Raw genomic sequence first — 24629 nt, 5'->3', positions numbered from 1 at the left:
TTCTAACACCATGGAAAGATACAAATGTGTTTGGTCTATGTTAATACAACAAGTATGCAGAACTTCCAAGTTCTTATTTTCTTGTCCTTTCTTTATGTCTGCCTTCTATTTTTATTTCTTCTACCTCAAAATGAATTATTAAGTGTAAAACACTAAAACAGGGCCTGGAACATTGAAAAAGTTGAATAAATGTTTGTCGGCTTTAAAAATATATATTTTGTACTGGAAGAAAAGAACAAGTTTAGTTTAAGAATAAAGCAAACATTCTTGGAATAGCTAAGAAATTGCGTTTCCTGGCCATTTTTTGGTTTTCCGTGGCAACCATAGTAGTGAGATTATCTGTTTAACTAGTACATCCTCCCCATAAAACTCTTGTCATGAGAAGAGACCATGTCCCATTAATTAATTCAGTTGATCATTGAGTTCAGTGAATTAGCAATTATTTCAGTAGTATTTACCAGGCACTAGGGATAAACAGTGAATAAAAAGGATAAGGGGCTGGGGATTTAGTGCAGTGGTAGAGTGGTTGCCTATCATGCACAAGGCCCTGGGTTCAATCCTTGGCCTTGTGATAGAGGAGATTTATTCCCACTTTAAAATCTACAATTTCATTTATTATCATTGTCAGGCATGGTGGTACATATCTGTATTCCCAGCAACCCAAGGGGATTACAAATTTGAGGCCAGCCTTAGCAAGACCCTGTCTCAAAAAATCAAAAGGGCTGTAAATCACCCCAGGGGTTCAATCCCCCATACCAAGAAATAAAATAATATGGTTTATTCCTTGACGTTTTTCTTACAGAATGCAAACTTAATAGCATCAAAAAAAAAAGTGTCTGCTTCTAGGTATTACACCCAGAGATGCTTTACTACTGAGGTACATCCCCTGTTCTTTTTATTTTGAGATAAGTTCTCAATAAATTGCTGAAAGTAGCCTTGAATTTTTATCCTCTTGCTTCAGCCTCCTGAACCATTGGAATTATGGACCTGCACCACCATACCTCCAAAACTACACATTCTGATAAAAGGTATGATGAAGTGGCAAGGAGTAGAGTAAGGTTCAGAATAGCAGAATACAAAGCAGATCCTTAATGACATTTCCTGGTCTAATGAAACTTAAGTATAAAGAATAAGAACGAATGAATTAATAGTAAAATTCCACAAAATTAACACCATAAGGAACTCTCTAAGGGAAAATAATATCATTATTTATTATTTATTATAAGCCAGGCATAGTACTAAATATCATAGCTGTGTATACTAAGAATTGTATATTAATTGTGCTGTTAATTCTCCCTGATGAGTTGACAGTAGACTCATTTTACAGACCAATAAAAAATTCAGAGTTTAAGTGACTTGTTCAAGGTCACAGAGTAGTTAAGTATTGGAATGCAGACTTTTATTCAAGGTCAAAGCCACTGATTTTTAACTATAATGTAGGAGCTGATAAAAAATTTTTTCTAAATAAGCAGCTAATTTGGGGGTAGAACTGTGGTGTACCTGCAAGAAAGACCTCTTGGATTTTTGGCAGAATTAAGTCTATTGAAGGACAAGCCTATAAATAAGATTTGAAGTATAAAAAAATATCAGCTAATAGAATAAAAATTATTGTCTTTGCTAGAAGTAATTTCTCCCTCCTCTGATCTCCTATAGTTTATGACTATATTACTGTACCACTTACTCTGTGTAATTGAGCAAGATACTTAACCTCTTTCAACTCAAATTACTTCATCTGACAAATGATGATAGTACCTGCCAAGCCTGATGAAATGAAGTATTACATCAGAAAGACTCATAAACTGGAATGTTTTAATTTTCTTAATGAGCTATAAACTACTTGATGATCACTGGGTTATATATTTTTCTGTGCCACACAGCATAAAAACGTATCATTTTATGGCATATATTTACAGGCACACAGTAGATAATAGTTGAAGAAACAAATGACTCATCAGACTTTTCCTATTATAATAATCTGCAGTAGGAACAGAAACTGGCACAGCTTTGCTAGTAATTTTGGTTATCTTGATACCTTTGAGTTCATATGAGCTGTTCCTTGGGTTTTAATTGTAATAAAACACTTTTTGCTTCTGAGAACCATTTTAGTTCATTTTTAGCAACCTTGCCTGATACATAAACAGTTTGGCAGAAAATGAGAATGTGATGTATTGGAAGCAGTTGGCTTGCTGACGCAAGAACACTCTGACTTTGTGATGCTTAGCTGTAGGTATAACTGAGATAACCATGCCAGATGCTATACAGTATTCTTTAGAAATAGGTGGATGTGGCTGATGCATTTAGTGTGTACTGCTTATAAGAAATAGATGGATGTTAATGACTCTCAGATCTAAAACTAGCTCTTAGGTTTTGATCTTTCAATTAAAATCTAAAATTAAAGATTATAATATGACTTGGCACCATTATTGTTTGGATAACATATGTTCCTATCAAATCTGAGAAATTCAATTTTAAAAAGAGAAGAAAAAGAAGAAATTAGACTTAGAAGAAATCAGAGCCCTTCGTACTTCAAAATGACACCACTTTAAGTTGTTTACTTGAGGATGTTCTCTCCATAATATACCCATTAAAAATGAAGCTTTACTTTCCTACTTTGATTCTGATCATGTTATTTCCCTCTTTTTTCCCCCATTTTTGCTTAAGACTTGATATTTTTTGGAGCAGTTTTAGGTTCCAGCAAAACTGAGAGAAAGCCATGGGATATCTCATACCCCCCCACACATTCATAGCCTCCCTTCATTATCAACACATACTATTAGAGTAGTACATTTGCTACTGTAGATGAACCTGTGCTGGCACATCATTGTTACCCAAAGTCTATTGTTTTTATCAGGGTTCACTCTTGGTGTTGTATAGTCAATGGGTTAGATTTGGGCAAATGCATGACTTATAACTACCATTATTGTATACAGAGTATTTTCACTGCCACCCGGGCCCTGCAAGCTCTACCACTTCCTTTCATTTCTCCCTGTCCCTTAATTTCTGGCAACCACTGTTTTGTTTTATGGTTCTAGGGATAATACCCAGGCCTTGTGCATGCTAAGAAAGAATTCTACCACTGAGCTACTGCTGCAGCCTGGCTGGGCACAATTCAGGAGCCACTTGTCAAAAGAAACGAACTTTATTTTTAGAACCACACACTCCAAACAAAACAGCTCCTCAGGAAAAACCTTCAGAGCCCAACTGCCACCACAGGCTTCCCACAAGCCTCTCAACCTCCCCCACTCCTCCTGCTCTTGAGGCTGATTGGCTGGGTCGCGTGGGCGGAGCCAAAAAAGTCCCCCAATGAGCAGCTCCGTGGTCTGAAAGGGTGGGGAAACACCCCAATGAGCATCACCACAGAGGAGCCAATCAGTTGGCAGCAGAATTTTGCTGGGGCCGCTGTGAGCCAATCATCAGCTGGCAGCTGGAAATTTGCTGGGGCCCCTTTGGCTGTGGCTCATAACAGAGGCCCTCTAGGGCTCTCATTTCCTATTTTGAGACCCTTTCATTCTTTTTCCAAATCACCAAAATAGTTTCTTGTAATCCTTTGATGAGCTAAAATAGCACTTTGTCCCAATTTTACCTGTGTGTTTAGTAAACTGCACTGTTGTAAGCCTTTCAGAGCAGAAGAAAAGGCATAATTCATCTCTACATCCTGGACACTCAGCCTGGTGAAAGACACCAGGTGTGTGACTGACAGGTGAGGAAATGAATGGATGAAAGGAGGAAGAAAGCCCTTGTACTTCCTCCTTGGCCCACTTGAGCCAATCAGAGCCCCCAGAACCCTCCCACACAGGCAGCTGCACAGGCCCTAGCAATGGCTGACCACACCCTCCCTCTGAGTGTGTGATCTGAACTTGGAGGGGACCATCCTACTCCTTTCTGTCCAGAGTTACAGGAAAGAGCCTCCAGGTGCTCGTGGCAGCTTGGGGAGGCTTCCTGGAGAGGAACAGAAGTGAAGGGCGCAGTCTGTCTCATGTCTGGTCCTGTCACCCCCAAGGCCCAACCTGTGACCTTGCTCACCAGTTCCCTCCTCACCTCTTCTCTACATTATTCTCATCTGAGGACAGTTTTCCTTCTGGGAGACATTCTGCAACATCTGGAGGCAGTTTTGATGGTCGCAGCTCAGGGGAGTGTTGTCACTGGCATCAGCAGGCAGAGGCTGGCTTGCTGGCAGCTGGCCACCAAGCACAGGGTGGGCCCCTGCACACACCAAGAATCATCGTTCTCAAATGGCAGGCTGAGGAACCCTGAGCCCCTCACTCCTCACTCACAATAAGAATCCTAACTGGCACGTTTGTACCAGACCCCTGAGGGCCGTGCCTAGCATGGAAGGCTGCACCCACCCGGAGAGGCCCCCACCAGGTGAAATGTTCACCTCCCCAAAACTCATCCTGCAAAGGGGAAAGTGGACATCAGGAGTCCTGGCTGTCACTTGCATGCTGTCTTCACTGGAGTGGACGTGGCCAATGCTTCCTTTCTTGGTTCTGTTCCATGTATTATGGGGAGATACAGAAGGTTGTATATGTCCTTCCGCTAATTGTTGTTTGACCAGGTCATGGGCTGCTTGTATCTTTTCTTTAGTCAGGGGCCACTGAGGAACCCATACTGGTCTTTCTGATTTCCAAGTAATTTTGATTGTCTCAGTGGCCCTTTCTGAAAATCCAACTCATGTCTGTCCGTTCCTTGATCTATTTGTATTGGTGCTGCTATACCTTGTTCTTGTTTTTCTAATCTTTTTCCTTTCCTAAAACCTTGTCCAGTCATAATAGTGGGTGCATTTTGGTTGATGTTATTTGTTAATGTCAAACCTAATTGATCTAGGACATCTCATCCCCATAAATTTACGGGAAGATGATCCAATACATATGGCATATCAATACAGATCCTTCAGGATCCTTCCAATCTAATACCATTGCACTTCTATGGGGATTAGTCATCACTCCTAGGCCTCGAAGCATTTGAGTGGCTTGTTGTAATGGCCAATGTTTTGGCCATTCTTGACGAGAGATGATGCTAAGGTCTGCAACTGTATCCAGTAGCCCATTAAATTCTTGTCCTTGAATATTTAGTTTTAGCATGGGGCGAGAATCTAAATTTAAAGAAAGCATAGCCCAATCTACACCTGTGGAGCCTAATCCCTTGGAACCTCTTTCTACAGTACGACTGGAAAATTTATCATGTAGGCTGGGTATTATTAGTAACTGTGCTATTCTATCTCCTGGTGAAATTACTGATATACCCTTTGGAGAACTGGCTATAATTTTTATTTCACCTTCATAATCGGGATCAATTACCCCAGGACTTATCATAAGTCCTTTTAGAGTAGAAGAGCTGCGTCCCAATAATAAGCCTACTGTTCCTTTGGGAAGAGGTCCTTTCACCCCTGTGGGAATGATTTGAACTCCCATCTCTGGAGTTAGTACTGCTCTGGCGGAGGCGCAGATGTCCAACCCTGCGCTCCCTCTGGTTTGTCTGATGAGGGATCTGATGGACAATGTGTCCTGGGCACTACCCTGATGGGGTTGCTGGGTTCCTCCAGTGCTCCGTATATTTGTGGTTTTGGGCCCCGGAGCATTGGGCCCCCCCGTCCATTTTTTGGCATCGGAGCCCGATGCCTTTCTCCACGATATCGTGGATAAACACCTGGTCCTTGTTCGTTTTTTGATAATGGAGTACCCTCTATAGTGATTTGAGAACGGCATTCATTAGCCCAATGTCTCCCTCATGGGCAAATACCTGGTATTCTACTCCTTTGATACCTAGTTTTGTTAAACCCTCCTCCTATGGGGCAATTCCTTTTAAAATGTCCTGTTTGTTCACAATTTGCCCTTGTTCATTAATGTCTCTGGCATCTAAAGCCTGTTTTACTGCAGCTGCCACGACTTGCCCTTGTTCATTAACGTCTCTACATAATTTAATATATGTGTTTAAATCTTCATGTTTCCATGGTCTAATGATTTCTCTGCACCAACGATTTGCTTGCTCATAAGCCAGTTGTTTTATTAATGGTATTGCTTGTTCTGTATTCCCAAAAACTCTGGTAGCTGTTTGAATAAGCCTATCTACAAATTCAGCATAAGGTTCATTAGCTCCTTGTATTACCTTAGATAATTGACCTTGTAAACCTCCATGCCCTTGTAATGTCTTCCATGCCCTAACCGCATCTGCAGCAATTTGTGTGTATACACCAGGATCATATGCAATTTGTTGCTGCTGATCCTCATAAGGTCCCTTTCCTAACAACATGTCTAGATTTCTCTGAGGATAACCAGCTGCTGCATTTCGCCTAGCCGTCTCCATGCAAAATTCCTCATTGGCAACCTTCCATAACAGGTATTGTCCTCCATTTAGCACAGCTTTACACATATTAGCCCAATCTGCTGGCGTCATGTTCAAGTTGTTAATGGATTCGACCATGCTTACAGTGAAGGGTGCTTGAGGACCATAGGTTGTTACAGCCTCTTTTAGCTGCTTCACTGTTTTGAAATTTAAAGCATGGTGAATTCGCTGCCCTCCTGCCTCAAATACAGGGCATGTTAATAATTGAGATCCTGTCTCAGGATCCCAACTATCAACTGCAGGGGTTGGGGGCCTCCCAGCATATGGAGGTGGCCAGTTGGTTGGACACTTACGCCCTCTGGTGATACAAAGGTGTTAGTAGCAGTCTCCTGTTGTAACTTTTCCCCTGATGGCTTTTTCTGCTCTAAGCTTTCTTCCTCTATCTGACTAGCTTGAGAGACCTTCTCTTTTACTTGAATCTTTCTACTATAACTATAATACAACCCAAGAAGATAACGCCAAACAAAGCCGAGACAGAATGAAATAAAAATGGAACAACAAAAAATCATTATAGCCTTTCTATCCTCCTGAAATGTGCATCCGTCCTTTCTCCCTATCTGTTCCTCAGATGTGAGCGGTTTTTCTTCCATCTTGCACATCTCCAGGGACAGGCAACTTAAAACAAAAGTGAAGCAAAACAAAAGAAGAATCTTAAAATGGCTACCCATCCTCTCGCCCTGCCCTCAGGGGCAAGCAGTTTACCTTATCACTTAACCTCAGTCGTTCCCCTTGCGAGCCACCAAATGCCGCAGTCTGGCTGGGCACAATTCAAGCTACATCCCCAGTCCTTTTTTATTTTGAGATTTGTCTTGCTAGGTTTCCCAGGCTGGCCTCGAACTTCCTGAGTAGCTGCAATTATAGGCATGTGCCATCATGCCTGGCAACCACTGTTTTTTATTTGTTGTTTTTTGCTATCTCTATTGTTTTCCCTTTTTCCAGAATATCACATAGTTGGAATTATACAGTATATAGACTTTTCACATTGCTTCTTTTACTTCATAATATCAAACAAATTAGCTTGATTGCTTATTTCTTTTTTAGCACTGAATAATATTCCATTGTCTAGATGTACTACAGTTTATTTCTCCATTTACCTATTATGTTAGCTTTCTATTACTGTGATTAAAAAACTTGAGATAATCTACTTAAAAGGAGGAAAGGTTTTATTTTGGCTTATAGCTTCAGAGATTTCAGATCATGGCAACTTGGCCCTCTTGCTTTGGGCCTGTGCTGGCACAGTACATCATGGAAAGAATGTAAGATAGAGAGGTCTGTTTAGCCTCATGGTGGCTGGGAAGCAGAGAGAGTGGGTAGGGAAAGACCAGTGTCCCTATATCCCTTTCAGGGACATTCTCCCAGTGACCTAACTTCTTTCCATTAGGCCCCAACTCCTGAAGGTTCTACTCTCTCCCAGTAGCATGAGATTCTAGGGACCAAGCCATCAACACATAGGACTTTGGGAGACATTATAAATCCAAATTATAGCACCTAATAAATGATACTTCGGTTGCCTCCAGGTTTTGGCAATCATGAATAACCTGATAAAATATTCATGTGCAGATTTTGCATGGACTTGGATTTTCAAATCATTGTTGGATCCTGTAGTGAAGGCACACAGAGACTCCTTGATTTATGATGGAGTTAAAACCTATTATAAGTTGAAAATGTTAAGTGGAAAATACATTTAATATGCCTAACCTACTGAACATTACAGTTTAACAACATACTATACTATTAAAATTTTTGACACATTTTGTTGTCGCTGTTTGCTCTGCTAGCAATCAAACCCAGAGCCTTGATCATGCTAAGCAAATGCTTTACCACTGAGTTATATCCCCAAGCCTGTCCAATTTTCTTTTCTTTGTTCCTGATCTTTTTTTTTTTTTTTGTACCAGGGATTGAACTCAGGGGCACTCAACCACTGAGCTACATGACCAGTCCTCTATTTTTTTTTTAATTTGTTTAGTTGTAGTTGGACACAATACCTTTATTTTATTTTATTTTTATGTGGTGCTGAGGATCAACCCAGTGCCTTGCACATGCTAAGCGAGCGCTCTGCGGCAGAGCCACAATCCCAGCCCCTATTTTTTTTAATTTTTAATTTTTTTAGTTATCAATGGACTTTTTATTTATTTGTTTATATGTAGTGCTGAGATTCAAACCCAGTGCCTCACACATGCTTGACAAGCACTCTGCCGTTGAGCGACACCCCAGCACCCCCAGCCCTATTTTTGTATTTTATTTAGAGACAGGGTTTCACTGAGTTGCTTAGCGTCTTATCCTTGCTGAGGCTGGCTTTGAACTCATGATTCTCTTGCTTCAGCCTCCTGAGTCATTGGGATTACAGGTGTGCACTACTGCACCTGACTTGTTTCTGATCTTAGTTTGAAAACTGACGATTTTTCATCCTTAAATTATTATAGGTTTTTGGTAGAGACTCCTTATCAAATTGAGAAAATTTCCCTCTATTTCTAGTTTATTGAGAATTTTTTCATGAGTGAAGATTGGATCTTGTCAAGTGCTTTTTTCTGTATCACTATGATTAATGTGATTTTTCTTTAGCTGTTGATATAAGTGACAGCCTAGGTAAATCAATTTTTTCTCCTCTGGCAGTGCTGGGGGTTGAACCCAGGGCCTCTGGCATGCTAGGCAAGAGCTCTACCACTGAGCTACTTCCTCAGTCCCTCCAAGTTGATATTTGAATGTTGAATGAGTTTGCATACTTGGGGTAAATCCCACTTGGTCATGATATGTAATTCTCTTTATACATTGTTGGATTCAATTTGCTAAATTTTTTTGTTTGTTTTTTTTTTTGTTTTTGAGAGAGTACCAGGAATTAAATCCAGGGGCACTTAACCACTGAGCCACATCCCAGCACTTTTTATTTTTTTATTTTATTGAGAAATTCTGCATCTGTGTTTGAGACATATGGGTCTATAGTTGTCTTGTCTGGTTTTGGCATTAGGGGACTGTTTCTTTATAGAATGAGTTAGGAAGTGTTCCTTCCGCTTTACATTCTGTAGAGAATTAGTGTAATTTCTTCCTTAAATGTTAGGTTTACTGGGGCATTACATCAATCTCAGCCTGGTGCTTTTTGTTTTGGAAGGTTAGGTATTATCAGTTCAACTTCTTTAATAGATATATGCTTATTCAGATAGTTTATTTTTTCCTCTGTGAACTTTGGGTGATTGTACTTTTCAAAGGATTGGTCCATTTCATCTAATTTGTGGGCAGAGTTGTTCATACTATTTCTTTTATTAGGCTTATAAGGTCTGGAATATCTACTAATGTCTCCTCTTTTATTCCATGTTAGTAATTTGTATTTTCTTTACTTTTTTATATTTTTGTTCTGGAGATTGAACCCAGGAGCACTAAGCCACACCCCCAGCACTTTTTTTTTTTTTTTTTTTTTTTTGAGACAGGGTCTTGCTAAGATGCTCAAGGCCTCACTAATTTGCTGAGGCTGGCTTTGAACTTATGATCCTCCTGCCTCAGCCTCTTGAGCAGCTGGGATTACAGGTGTGTGCCACCGCGCCTGGCTTTTCTTTCCTTTTCTTCACTAGGTTAGAGGCTCTTTGATATTGTCGATCTTTTCAAAGAAATGTTTTAGTTTTATTGGCTTTTCTCTATTGATTTCTTGTTTTCAATTTTATTACTAATCTTCATTATTTCTTGGGGATTCTTTTTTTTTTTTTATTTTGTCTTTTTTGGAACTGGGGATCAAACCCAGGTCTTTGTGCATTCGAGGCATACATTTGCCACTGAGGTACATCTCAAACCTCCTTGGTTTACTTTGATTATAATTTTCTAGCTTCCTAATGTGGAAGCTTAGATTATTGATTTTAGGTATTTCTTCTTTTCTAGTGTATACATTTAATATTAACCTTTTAAGCATTGCTTTTTTAAAATCAAATTTTGATAAGTTGTGTTTTCATTTTCATTTACTTCAAATGTTTTTAAATTTTATTTAAGTTTTCCTTGATCCATTTGTTATTTAGAACTCTGTTGTTTTATCTCTGCATATTTCTTCTTGAATTATTTATTTTTGTGGTACTAGGGATCGAACCCACAAGTACTTTACCACTGAGCTACAAAGCTAGTCCTTTTTATTTTGAAACAGGGTCTTGCTAAATTGCTGAGGGTCTTGCCAAATTGCTGAGACTGTCCTTGAACTCAGCTTCCTGAGTTGCTGGAATTACAGGCATGCACCACCACACCTGGTAACAAATACTTATTGAATGTGTGGAGAAGTTACAACTTTCCCTTTGAAGGTTTAGTTATTGAGTTTGTTGAAACAAACTGACAATAGATACACAGGAGAAAAAAAAGGCATAAGAATTTATTAATATGCTCATGTGCATGGAGCCATATAAAGTATGAAACGCATAGAAGTGCCAGATGATTGAGGTCTTAAATACCCTTATAAAAGAGAGAAGTGAGGTGAATGCATAACTTCAGAGGAGTAATAAATGATTTTGGGGGGAAATTAGTGGCCTGAATAACAGACAGTGATCTAGAGACAAAGTTCCTCTGGGTTCTGGTTGTAGTGTTTGATTTTCATTCTCTTACTTTGTGATGTGAGTTTGATCTTCCTTGGTAAATCAAATTTCAATCAGAGTATTGAAGGAAATTATATTCCCCTTGGCAGATCAGGTCTTTAAGTAGATAAGAGAAACTTAAGAGAAAGTCCTTTTCTGCTTCCCAGGTGCTCTCTGTTTGAAGTTCAAAGTGGCTATTTTGGGTATAGTTTTCTGATCCCCACTAAGTGCCTGTTGTATACTAGGTGCCATTTTAGGTGCTGGAGATAAAGCAGTGAGCAAAACTGACTGAATCCCTGTGGAGGGTATTACTGAACCAGGAATGTTTTGCATGGCCTCATAGTATACAAATTCAACTGAAGTAACAAGTTTGCAAAAAAGAAAGAATTTATTTATAAGGGAGTCAAACATGAGGAGGAGGAGCTCCAGACTCAAATCTGCCTCCTCAAGGATAGGGCTTAGGGGTATGTATGGGTTTAAGATGTGGGGAAAGGTGAAGTCATAGATGGTCCAAGGGGGTGACTTGTAGACAGAGGTGTTATCTGTAGTGAAGTTAGCAGGGATTATTACTTAATTGCCATCCCCAGCCCTTTTTATTTTTTCTTTTGTGTCAGGGCCTTGACATATTGCCCAGGCTAGCTTCAACTTGCAATTTTCCTGCCTCAGCCTCCTAAGTAGTTGGGATTACAGGTGTACCACCATTATTTGCAGAAAATTCTTCACGGCGTTACATTTGAGCAGAGACTTGAAGGAAGTGAGTGTACCAATCAAATAACTATCTGAAGAAAATTCGTTTGAGGCATAGAAAATGAGGCAAAGTGTAAAGGGCCTGAGGTAAGAGCATAATAGGATGCATGGGGACTAGAGACCAGTGTGGCTAATTATAGGAGATGGTCATGTCAGTGCACAGTCCTAGACCCTAAGGCCTGACTCTAGAGATTTCAACAAACCAGGTCTGGCAACTCTCCCCAAAAACCAAATAGAAAAGGTAATGGTAGAGCTGAGTGCAGTGGTACACACCTTGTAACCCAGTGGCTCAGGAGGCGAGACAGGAGGATTGCAAATTTAAAGCCAGCCTGCAGCAATTTAGTCAGGTCCTAAAAAACTTAGCAAGACTCTGTCTCAAAAATTAAAAAGGGTTGGGGAGATGTGGCTCTGGGTTCAATCCCTGATATCCCACCTCCAAAAAAAAAACACCAAAAAACCCAAAAGTAATGGTGAAGCTGGGCTCAGTGGTGCATACCTGTAATCCCAGCCAGCCACTTGATAGGCTAAGGCAGGAGGTTCTCAAGTTTCTGCTAGCTTTTGCAACTTAACAAGGCCCTGTCTCAAAAAAGGGGTGGGGGGGCTAGGGTATAGCTCAATGGTAGAATACCCCTAAAGAAAGAAAGAAAAGTAATAGTGGAAAGCAGGAAAGGAACTTTAATCAAAATGACCCTTTTTTCTTATCCTTGTCCTAGGGTGTTAACATGAACTTTATGGTTAGATGAGGGCAAGGGAGATGCATAAAGAGCAGCCAAACTGTGTTCCGGTTGATTATTATCTCAGTTCTGGTTCTGGGAGGAGGCTCTGAAGAAGTCCTTATTATTTGATGGGACAATTTCCATTTGTTGCTCAGGATGTTTTTCTATGAGACTTAAGATCCCAGAAGAGGGCAACTTAGTTCTTATGAGATGATTGTGCCTGCTTAGGGGAGCAATCTCATTGTGGGGTGATTGCCTGCAGGTTTCTGCTCTGGAGAATTTCAGGCCCCACTCCAGATAAAATCTTGCTTCAGTCTTAAAGGGGGAATAGAGGTAAGATAAATTTAGGGTTAATAAGCCTTGTAATACCAATTTTTAGATGAATACTCCTTAAATGATTAATGTGCCTATGTGTAATGCTGAGCAGGTCAGGAAGTTTAAGGAAACAGGAGACAAATACAAAATGAAGGCAGAGATGCCAAGCTTTATCCTACTTTTAGTTACAAATTGGGCATCTACATGCCCAAGAAAGAGCTGCCTTTCAAAACGGTCGCGGGTTCGTTCCCCGCACGGGCCACCAAATGCCGCAGTCTGGCTGGGCACAATCAGGAGCCACTTGTCAAAAGAAACTAACTTTATTTTTAGAACCACACACGCCAAACAAAACAGCCTCTCAGGAAAAAACCCTCAGAGCCCCAACTGCCACCACCGGCTTCCCACAAGCCTCTCTCTCCAACACAAGCCTCTCTCCACCTCCCCCAATCCTCCTCCTCTTGAGGCCAATTGGCTGGGTCACGTGGGCGGAGCCAAAAAAGTCCCCCAATGAGCAGCTCCGTGGTCTGAAAGGGCAGGGAAACAGCCCAATGAGCATCACGGCAGAGGAGCCAATCAGCTAGATGTTGCTGGGGCCGCTGTGAGCCAATCATCAGCTGGCAGCTGGAAGTTTGCTGGGGCCCCTTGGGCTGTGGCTCTCAACAAAAGGTAGCCTCTCTTAGTCCCTGTTATAGTCAATGTAATATTGTGAATTTTAATAAGACATAATACTTTTGGTCTTCTCCCCATTTTCTGGCATATACCTCCTAAAACTCTTGGTATTTCCAAAGTGATAAGTGTAGTTCTATATGCTAATGAGTTGACTGATGGCTGGGGGCTCCTGGATAGCTTTAGAATGGATGTGTTAGTGATTAGAGGGTTGGAACATTCAATTCCTTCCCCATTTCTCTCCCTTCCTCCAGGAAGAGGAAAGGAGTAAAGGTTGAGTTGATTGCCGTTGGCCAGTCATTAATGATAAAACCCCAGAAATGGGCTGAGTTTGGGGAGTTTTGGAATTAGTGAACAAGAATACCTCCTCTTTAAGAGGTCAGCACAGCGTAACTTCACAGGGACAGAGGCTCCTATGATGGGGATCATTCTAAATCTCACTCCATATGTTTCTTTATCTGGCTGTTCACTTAATCCTTTGGAATAATTGCCAATAGGAGGTAAAGTGTTAGCCTGAGTTCTGTAAGCCATTCTAGCAAATTCATCAAACAAAAGAGAGGGCTCTTGGTGTTACTGGAGACCTGACTGAACTGGACAGGTCTGGCTCTGAGAGATCCCAGCAGACCAGGTATGGCCACTTGTGGTGATTTCAAACAGCACAGAAAAGTGGCAAAACAGAAAAGTAATTTATTTCAGTGGGCCTCACTGGAAAGTGCAGCAGTGAAATGATTTAAGCAGTGCCTATGAATTACAGTAGCTCCAAGATTATATAAGAGATGAACAAGGGGGCAAGAAGTATGCATAGTCAAGCAGTCTGTGAAACTGGTCTGATTCATCATCATCTCAGGTCTGGTTGTGGTCCTTCTGGCACCAGGGAAATTATTGCTGCTTGGGGCCACTTTCAGTTCCCATCAGGAGATGGTTGCTGGCAGGACTCACTATTCCTAGAATTTGAGATTAGCTGGGAGAAGAAATAACAGTAGTTAGGAGTTAGGGCAATTACTGGGTTTTCCTTCAGAGAGAGCAAGGGACAATTTTAAAGGAGCCCATGTTAGAGTGGGATCCCTCAGTTCATAACAGGTTGGTTAGAATTACAAGTTATAACCTAGGACTTGTAATTGGCATCTGAGGCAGATGTAATTGGCATCAAGCCCTTAACCTGTGGGATCCAGTGCTCCCAGGTAGTATCAGACTGATTAAATTATAGGATGCCTAGTTGGTGTCTGCTGTAGAATTGTTTAATGTGTGGAAAAAAAGCTCTACATATCTGATGTCAGAAGTATTGAGTGTGAGAATAGAAAAAGTTTATTTTTCCCTATGGTCCTATAAGGTAATAAATGAGTTTATAATCATCTACTCTTAAGCTATATCCCCAGTGCTCCCAAAATTAACTTTTTAGTTCTAGGTAATTTTAGATTTACAGGAAAGCTGCTAATATTTTCATCTACTTCTTACTATTTCTCCTAATGTTAAAATTTTATATTATCATAGTACATGTGATAAAACTAAGAAACCAGAATTGATTAATTATTATTACTAAATTCCAGACTTAATTTGAGTTTCATCAATTTTTGCAGAAATGTATTTTCTGTTCCAGGATCCAATCCAGGATACCACATTGCATTTAATCAACATGTTTGTTCTTGTGTGGTCTATGACAGGTTTCTTAAATAAGGTTTCCTGGGGCTGGGGATGTGGCTCAGTGGTAGAGCACTAGCCTAGCATGCATGAGGCACTGGGTTTGATTCTCAGCACCACATAAAAATGAAATAAAGATATTGTGTCCACCTAAAAAAAATAAATACTTGGGAAATAAGGAAACCTTATTTTTTTTAAATAAGCTTGACAGTCTTGAGAAATCCTGGCTGGATGGTTTATAGAATGAGTTTATCCAATAATATTTTCCATAAGACTAGACTGATGTTAGGGGCTTTTTGGAAGAATACCACAGAGGTAAACTACCCTTCACTTGGAGGTAGGGTTAACCCCCATTTCCAGCTTTGAGTTTGGACTGACTCACTTCTAAAGAAAAGAATTTAGAGACGCCTGAAAAACTCTACCCTAACTAAATGATCAAGGTTAATATCACCAGTGATGTCATATTGATATGATATGATGAGTTGAAAAGATTCTATAAATTGGGACAAATAGAGAAGCAACCCAGCTGATTTTCCTCAGTTTAATCGAACTGCATAGAATGTATTTTTTCCTTTTTCCATTATTTGCCTATTCCTTCTGCAGACAGGTGGCTGAATCAGGATCCAGGCAGGTTCCCTTGTCTTAGCTGCTGGTTACATGATTACACAAAAGCATCTGATCTAAAGTTCACATATATTGAGTGGGGAAAGCCCAATCCAGAATTTTGATACCAGGGATTGAACCTAAGGGCACTCACCAGAGCCACATCCCCAGCCCACTTTATTTTTTATTTTGAGACAGGGTCTCACTAGGTTGCTTACAGCCTCACCTAGTTGCTGAAGCTGACTTCTAACCTTCAATCCTCGTGCCTCAGCCTCCCGGATTATAAGCATGCGACACTGCGCTGGGCTCAGTCCAGAATCTTCTTAGCTTCCCTATGTAGCATTTCTTTCTCTTGAGTATGGGGCAGAACCCCTCTGGAATAAGGGTCTTCAAGACCCTTAAAAGAGAGTGACGTTTCTAGGTTTTATGGTTTGCTCTGGGAAAGAGGAATTCTAGTTTCTATGACCCACTTTGGGGAAGAGGATTTCTGGCTTTTATGACTCTGTTGCAAGGGATAGGGGAGAAGAGAGGAGAGAGACAGGAGGGCAAGAAAAAGTCAGATATTGCTTCTGAATCCTTCCAGTTCAAAGAACTCAGCATGCCAAAGCACCATACTTTTGATGCTGTATTTTTTGTTTGTTTTTTTATATTGAGTCTCAACAAAAGCTTTATTTACCCACTCCTATTTTCCATAGACTGAACTCACTAAAAACTACACATAACCTATGTTAATTTACTTTTATTTTTATTGGTACCAGGGATTGAACCCAGAGGTGCTTAATGACTGAGCTGCATCCCCAGCCGTTTTAAATTTTTGAGACAGGGTTTCATTAAATTGCTTAGGGCTTTGCTAAATTGTTGAGGCTGACTTTAAACTGTGATCCTCCTGAGTCACTGGGATTACAGGTATGTACCACCACACCTTGCCAGAGTTCATTTAAATCTAGATTTTTTATATTTCTCCTTAACTTCCACAATTATTCACAACTTAGTACCAAATTCTTGTCATTCTGAGGTGTCCTTATGGGAGAGTGAGGGAAAGGACAAGAAGTAAGTGGGGGCTGGCTTTGGCTATTTCTGCCTGTTTTTGTAATAACCCATAAGTATATCATATCAGTAATTGTAATGATCAAAGACTTTATTATATCCCCGTTTTTTGTTTGTTTGTTTGTTTTTGCAAATTTAAGGGTTTTTTCCCGCTTGTTTATCTCTTAAAATGCACTGTAGCTTACTCCTTTGCAATGTGGACTGGAATTAATATTGGATTAGTTGATTGAATATCTGTGTTCCAGGTTCTGCCCCATTACTTACTAGATGTAACCAGGGCTAATCCTTTAACTCAATTTTCTCACTTATAAAATGGTATTAATCTAGGGCTGGGGATGTGGCTCAAGCGGTAGCGCGCTCTCCTGGCATGCGTGTGGCCTGGGTTCGATCCTCAGCACCACATACAAACAAAGATGTGTCCACCGATAACTAAAAAATAAATATTAAAAAAATTCTCTCTCTCTTTAAAAAAAAAATGGTATTAATCTCATACCTTATCTTTAGCTGTGCCTGTTATTCAACATGTATTCACGGAGGTTCTCCATTTATGTAGTTTTTATTTAATTAATAAACAAATTAATTAATTAATTTGGTACTGGGGTTCCCTAGGGCCCCATGCATGCCAGGCAAGTGCCCTGCCACTGAACAACACCCCCTTATTCTTAAGAGATTGTTGAAAGTATTTTTTTTCCAGATCTTTTAAGGAAAATATTCCCAGTAATTAAGCAGTTGTGAACTGGTCTTATCAGTATTATAAGATTTTAAAAAGATCATATAAATAAAGACAATGTCTAGCACACAATAAATTTTCAGTAAACAACATAATAGCCAATAAAGGCAGAGTTTTCTATTGCTCTGTTTTCCTAATCCTGTTTATTTCAATTTCTTTCTGGTCCTATTTAATCACTTAAGCCTTGATCATTCTTCTTTTTCTAGTATTTATTTTTTAGTTGAAGGTGGACACAATACATTCATTTTATTTTTATGTGGTGCTTATGATGGAACCCAGTGCCTCACCCATGCTAGGCACCACTGAGCCACAAGCCCAGCCCCTTGGTCATTCTTTTTTTTCTTTTTAAATATTTATTTAGTTGTAGATGAACACACAGTATCTTTATTTATTTTTATGTGGTGCTGAGGATTGAACCCAGTGCCTCACACATGCAAGTCAAGCACTTTACCACTGAGCAATAGCCTCAGCCCTCCTTGATCATTCTTGATAAGCGTTTACTTACAGTTCTCTGTCACTAAAGAAATTATAATGGAAGCTAACTAATCAGATGTTAGGGATGCTATGGAGAGAATTCTAACCTGCACATTCAAAGTTGTCTAGATGAGTTCCATATCTACTTCATAGGATTTGATAAGGCTAACTGAAATAACATCTGTGAAGAGACCCTTCATAAATATCAATTACCATACAAATATATTTTTACACACCACTACTTAACTAGTTAACAGAGATTCTTTCAGTAATTGTAAAAACTGTCTTTTTCATTGGAAATCAAAAACTACACCTCCTAATGTGTTGACTTTTTTTTCTGGTGAGGCCTAGAGTTTATTACTATTATAATTGTTGTGCTGTTTGCTATCTATTTGTTTGTTTGCTTTCCCAGCTAAAGGATTATAGCACTTTTAAAAATAGCATATATTCTCCTATTTTTTCTATTTCTACTCTGTGACAGTTTTTCCTAAGGCAATGCCCAGATGTGTTGCTGTGGTTAAGTTTATAATTCAGCATTTCCTTTAAGGAGATATCTTTCAAAACCCATTTTGAAATAGATAATAGGTCTCTGTAATCAGATTTAGGCAGCTTGATGCTACTATTCTTGATTTAACCTAACCAGCACAGGATCAATTTTATGATGAATTCAGAGGAAAGCTATAGCTAGAAAGTAAAATGATTGTGAATCTTGCTATAGTGTCTTCTATCATCTATTTCTTCTTCTCGTTATGACAATACACATTTTGTTCCTGTTGTAATTTTTCCTGCATAAAAAATGTTTTAGGACCCATTATTTGTTATTTCTCATTTACTGACCCCATCAGTCTTTTCACAATCAAAATGTAATTTTATTCTCTGATTCCCATGAAATAGCATTTACAGAAAATTGCAATAAATTGTCCAATCCTAGTTTGAATTTCATTTTACCACAATGAATGAAAGTATTTTCCTAGATATTTTCCATAGAATTCCTGAAAATAATTTCTTTCTCAGTATCAAAAGCCAGACTTGAGATTCTCATTTTGTCCCTGCTTGCTATTTTTTGTTACTTCCCCTATCTGCATTCCTATTTCTTTTCTTCTTCTTGTTGTTTATTTTTCTGAATCTAACAGTGGGGAATCCACTTGACTGTGCTCACAGCAGGTAATAAGTACCATGGTAGTTACTGGATTGGTTTCCTTGGATAGTTAAAATAACAAGATGGTAATTAAGTTTTTCTGAAGCTGCCAACTGTTTTGGAGATTTGGTGTATATTTAAGGCTTATTTAAAAAATAGTTCCTCCAAAAACTGAACTATTTAACCGGTAGAGTTCCTGTATCACTTAGAGAATTCTTAGATTACTGGAACTTATCTCAAGTAGAAAAAAAATCCTGTTTTATATAAGCCTAGATATAATGCTATACTGTCTCAATTCTGATTCTTCTTAAATTTTTTTTTATAGTTGTAGATGGACAGAAGCCTTTTTTTATTTGTTTATTTTTATATGGTGTTAAGGATCAAACCCAATGCCCCATACATGCTAGGCAAGTGCTCTGTCACTGAGCAGAAGCCTCAGCCCCTCAATTCTAATTCTTTTAATGGTTAACTTATGATCTCTACCTACCATAAACTCCCTAAAATAGCTTTTTCCCTTTTTTTCCCCTAAAATAGCTTTTGACTGCAGTATGTACTTTTAAAATACAGGTTTCGAAAATACTGAATGAGAACAATTATTCAGATGCATTTAAAGATATAGATTTAGCCATTATCTTTGCTTCTTGAATCCCCAAATCTAAGTCTAGAAAAGGGATTGTTTTTAGGAACTACATTTATGAGATCTAAAATTTTCTCTAAGTAAACTAAGAGGTTGATATCTTTGGAACAGAGTTATAATCTAGAATCCTAATTTTCAGAATGATTTGATTCAGAGTATCTGAACAGGTTAATTTAGGCTTAAATTTAAAAGGGGAGAAATGTCTTAAGGTTTATGGCTCTTAGAAAATAATGGGTAGGATTAGTCATTGTGTGAAAGAGAAGAAGGAGAATCATGAGTGAACTGTGACATTGAAGAACAAGTAGGAAACCTGGTGGAAGAGTAAAAATTGAGGGCTGTTGTTACCTGAAGGTATCAGTACTGCTTGGTAGGTAGAAGAGATTAGGCTGTTCCACTCACTGCTCCAGAAATATTCAGAGTCCAATAGGTAGGAAAATAGGTTTTATTAAAGCCAGCTTTGAAGGCAGATAGAAGAAATTTAAGTTTTAAAATTTCCATTTTCAAAAATCTCTGAAGGCTAGTAAAGTTTTTAAAGGAGAAGAGGCAGCAAAACAGGACAAAAGGCACTCACACATGCAAGTTCCTTCCTTGTTCCCTTTCACCCTCAGCATCCTTATTCTCTACTGCTCTCTCTTCTATCTTTTTGAAACCACCCCCTTTTTTAAAATACTTTTTTTAAAGTTGTAAATGGACACAAATATTTGTATATGGTGCTGAGGATCAAACCCAAAATATTTGTATATGGTGCTGAGGATCGAACCCAAAATATTTGTATATGGTGCTGAGGATCGAACCCAGGGCCTCATACATGGTACGCAAGCATTCTACCACTGAGCCATAACCCAGTTTCCTGGGCCCCCCTTTTAATCTTCTACATATGGGAGAAAACATACCACCCTTGACTTTCTAAGTCTGGCTTATTTCATTTAGCATGATGTTCTCCTGTTCTATCCATTTACCTGCAAATGACACAATTTTGTTCCTCTTCATGGCTGCATTAAACTCCATCGTATATGCATAGCACATTTTTGCTAGCTACTCATCCGTTGAAGGGCACCCAGGCTGGTTTCATAACTTGGCTATTGTGAATCACACTACTGTAAACATAGTTATGCATGTATTACTATAGTATGCTGACTTTAGTTCTTTTGGATAAATACTGAGGAATGGCAGTACTGTGTCATCTTCAGATTCTGTTCACAACAGTTTAAAAACCATTCTTATCCATTCAGTCTCTTCACCCACTGTTCAGATGAGGAAAATCAATGGTGTGTGATATATTAAGTAGAATCCAATCTAAGCAATCCCTGTCCACTTGAGCTCTCTCCTCTGGAGAAATTTGCCAGGATCCTCCAGGCTAGTCCCCTATTCTCTCTAGTCTCAAACTTACATTGTAGACTTAGGGCCTGGCACAGAGGCAGTCAGGAAAGTGTGAACAAATCAGTCCAATTCAGCAGCTCCAGCAATACATCAACTCGTTCTGCAGACCTAGGAAATAAAAGTGCAGTGGAAGCCATGGATTCCCCCTACCGCTCTGATTAGTGCAAGCTCTGACCCAGATGCTGAATAAACATATTGGCCAGGTGATGCAGGTTCTCATTGTTGGGATACATTTTAGCGTAGGAAATAAACTGGCGATGGAGGCGGCTCAGTTCTGCCACCGTCAAGGTCCTAGTGAACCTTAGGTGCTCTGTACTGCCTGCAAGTGTTGTTACTAAGTTCCCAGGCACAGCGCTCTTGTGTGCTTCCATCAGCCTGGCCAACACCTGGCTTGTGACTTGATCCAACTGGTGTAAAAAGCTGCCTGCGGGAGGCAAGGGGCTGGGATTGTGTAGACCAATGTGGCGGGGGAGCCTGGATCTCTGCCAGAGGTAATGCCTCTTCTAAGCCCACCACGGTAAACAAAGGTTGATCCTAACGGTTCTCGGAGGGTTGGGAGTCTCAAAGCGCAGTGTTAGAGCCTCAGTTTTGTTCGGGAGGGCAAAAGGCTCTGGACACATGCTCCACAGATTTCTCGGACTCCGGAATCATTGCAGCTCCAGTTCCCTAGGTACCTCACCCCTGCTCTTCCTTTTACTATGGAAGCCAGTTGGTGGAGAGCTCTGTTGCCTGCAGCCTCAGATTTCCCGCCCTCCTCAGCACGCTGCCGCCAACTCACACTGACTTCGGGCTGGTTCTTCTCCCCACCGGTCACCTGAGGTCCTCGCACCAACTGGCCTTAAGCAATAAATCAGGCAAAGCAGTGTGCCAGCTTCCTGCGCTAAGCAATAGAGCTCGTAGCGGAAGCTTTGATGTAGTTAGGGGAGTCCACGATGAAGACGTTGTGGCAACTCTGGTGTCGGTCCACAGACGCCCACAGGGCCGGACGCAAAGCCTTCTCACCAGCAGAATCGCGGTACACTGTGGCATCCTCAGCGCCTGGCACGGAACTGTCATTATTTTTAGTGGCTGAATTGTATCCCATTATATTTAACCAGTGCCCTATTGACATTTAGATTATTTCTGTTTTGTTGTTGCAATGGAATCTTTAAATTTATATTTGGGAATACTTTTATTATATAAACTACATAAATAGGATAAATTTCAATGTTGAAAGATAAGAGTATTTACAAAGTATTAGATATATCAAATTTCTCTTCAAAATTATTTCATTAATTTACATTCTCATCAACAGTATATGAAGCCAGGAGGAACCACATGCCAGCCCTTTTTTATACTTTTAATTTAGAGACAGGGTCTCGCTGAGTTGTCTAGCACCTTGTTATGTTGCTGAGGTTGGCTTTGAACTCTTGATCCTCCTGCCCCAGCCTCCCAAGTTGCTGGGATTATAGGCATGCGCCATGGTGTCCAGTTCCTAGTCCTTTTATATTTTGAGACAGGACCTTGATAATTTGCCAAGGCTGGCCTGGAACTGGGGATCCTCCTGCCTCAGACTCCCAAATTGCTGGGACTACAGGTGTGCACTGTCCAATACTACTAGCCTGGGAACCAAGTTCTCTACACAAAACCCGTGTTTTCTATTTTTTGGTGTTTAACTATATGCTTCTTACTTGGATAATTTAAAACATGTGTTTGTATATGTGTGGCTATAATAAAAAAGCATAGTTAACATAATACCCTTAGAAATCACACCAATTAATTGTGTGGTGCTGCCAGATTATTTTGTATATGTGTGTTCACCTTCTGATAAACTACCATTTCTATTTAATTGAAGAGTAGCTTGAGATTTTAGGACAAGCTGGTTTAAAAAAAAATTACCATCTTATGACAGTTTCTACAACTTCAGATCTAATATGTTTGCATTAATTAAAATAATCTCATTTTTCTAATTGAATTAACTATAGGCAAATTGCATAAGCTCATATAAAATAAATGTATACTTAAAACAAGTTATTAATAACATGAGAAACAAAATTCTTGATTTAAAAAATGTGTTGACTGATATTAATTTCAGAGACTGTTTCTTTTTAATTCACAGTTTAGTTTTATTAACTTTATTGAGATCTGTCAGAATATGTACTTGTAATAAATAGTTTTGCTTTTAAATATATTCATTTTTACATTGTAGAAAATGTATTACTGACTTTTAAACTTAGCTAAACAGCATTTTCAGTCTTTTCACCTTCTGTGGCTATCTTTTAAAAAAAATTATGCAGTCTTTTGATGCAGTTTCTTCACTGTTCTCAGCTTCCCCAAAATAGATACATCGGGTACCTTTGTTACTATAACAGCAGCACCTCAAATAAATTAATTCTTGGTTTAACATTGTGTGATGTTTATCTATCTTTAGAAGTCTCTCACATACCTCATTTATCAAGGTTATACTTTGAAAAATCATTTTATAGTTTGATTAGTAGCAAAAGTTCAATGTGTAGAACATAGATACAGCGATAATGGACAGGAATGATGAGAGTAGTGTAATTCCATACTTCGTGGATGGATGAATGAAGTATGGTTTGATTAAAAGACATGTTTGCTTGAGTCTTAGGTCAGTACTTTAGAATTGTGAATAGTTCTTGCCTTCACATTGATTTCCTTTTTTTTTTTTTTTTTTGAGTCAACCCCCAGGGTTGCTCTTACCAAGTTTACACCCCCAAACTTTACTTTTTTTTTTTTTAATTTTGATTTAGGATTTCACTAAGTTGCTGAGTCTATCTTCCTGCCTCAGCCTCCAGAGTTGCTAAGTTTATAGGCATTTGCCACCATACCTGGCATCATATTAAATTCCTAGTAGAACTGCCATTAAAATGAGTGAAGGCCAAGACGCTAAAGAAATTAGTCCGGAACAAAGAAAAATTTTTGATAAATACCATATTTTTAGTATAAATAACCTATACATTTATTATTTTACAATATTAGTTTGTTAGGGCAGTTATAACAAAGTACCATAAAATAACATTTATTTTCTCATAATTGTATAAACTATAAATCTGGATCAAGGTGTCATAGAATTTTCTTCTTCTGAGGTGTAACTACAATGAAATAACAGAAGCAGTGCACTATATAAAGAGGAGAGGTTTATTTAGCTCACAGTTTTGGAGGTTCAAGGGCATGACACTTGCATCAGCTCATTTTCTGATGAAGTCCTAATAGTGAATGGTAGGTGTCAATGGTGGGAGTGTGTTGGAACAAGCAGTTACATCTTGAGCCAGGAAGCAGAGAGGGCTAGGAGCTCTATAGTGCCTTTCAAGGGCATTCCACCATGACCTAAGGACCTCCCTTTAGACCACACCATTTTCCAATACTACTAGCCTGGGAACCAAGTTCTCTACACAAGAACCTTTGAGGGGACACAAATATTCAATGACCTAATTTTAATTTATATACCTCTTTAAAGACATTCTGACATTTTGAGCTACTAGCATGTAGGGCATCATTTAAAATTTTTGAGGGGATACAATTCAACTATAATAGAGTAATATATTCTTTTTTCTTTCCTTTTTTTTTTTTTTTGAGTATTGTGGATTGAACCCAAGGGCTACTTTACCTACTTGTGCTGCATCTCCAACACTTTTTAATTTTTTTTTTTTGAATTTTG

General features: G+C 39.2%; 1 protein-coding gene and 1 pseudogene across 2 annotated transcripts in view; one reads left to right on the top strand and one right to left on the bottom strand.

Annotated features, from left to right (window-relative positions):
* Ppm1e (protein phosphatase, Mg2+/Mn2+ dependent 1E) overlaps positions 1-24629 on the top strand; it is a 151487-nt gene that overhangs the window by 87859 nt on the left and 38999 nt on the right. The gene's annotated exons all lie outside the window — the stretch shown is intronic.
* LOC107150395 lies at positions 19277-22399 on the bottom strand (annotated as a pseudogene).

The sequence above is a fragment of the Marmota marmota genome, unplaced genomic scaffold, assembly GCF_001458135.2.
Source record: "Marmota marmota marmota unplaced genomic scaffold, marMar, whole genome shotgun sequence".
Taxonomy (NCBI): domain Eukaryota; kingdom Metazoa; phylum Chordata; class Mammalia; order Rodentia; family Sciuridae; genus Marmota; species Marmota marmota.
The sequence above is the reverse complement of the archived record's forward strand: the minus strand, read 5'-3'. Positions and strand labels throughout refer to the sequence as shown.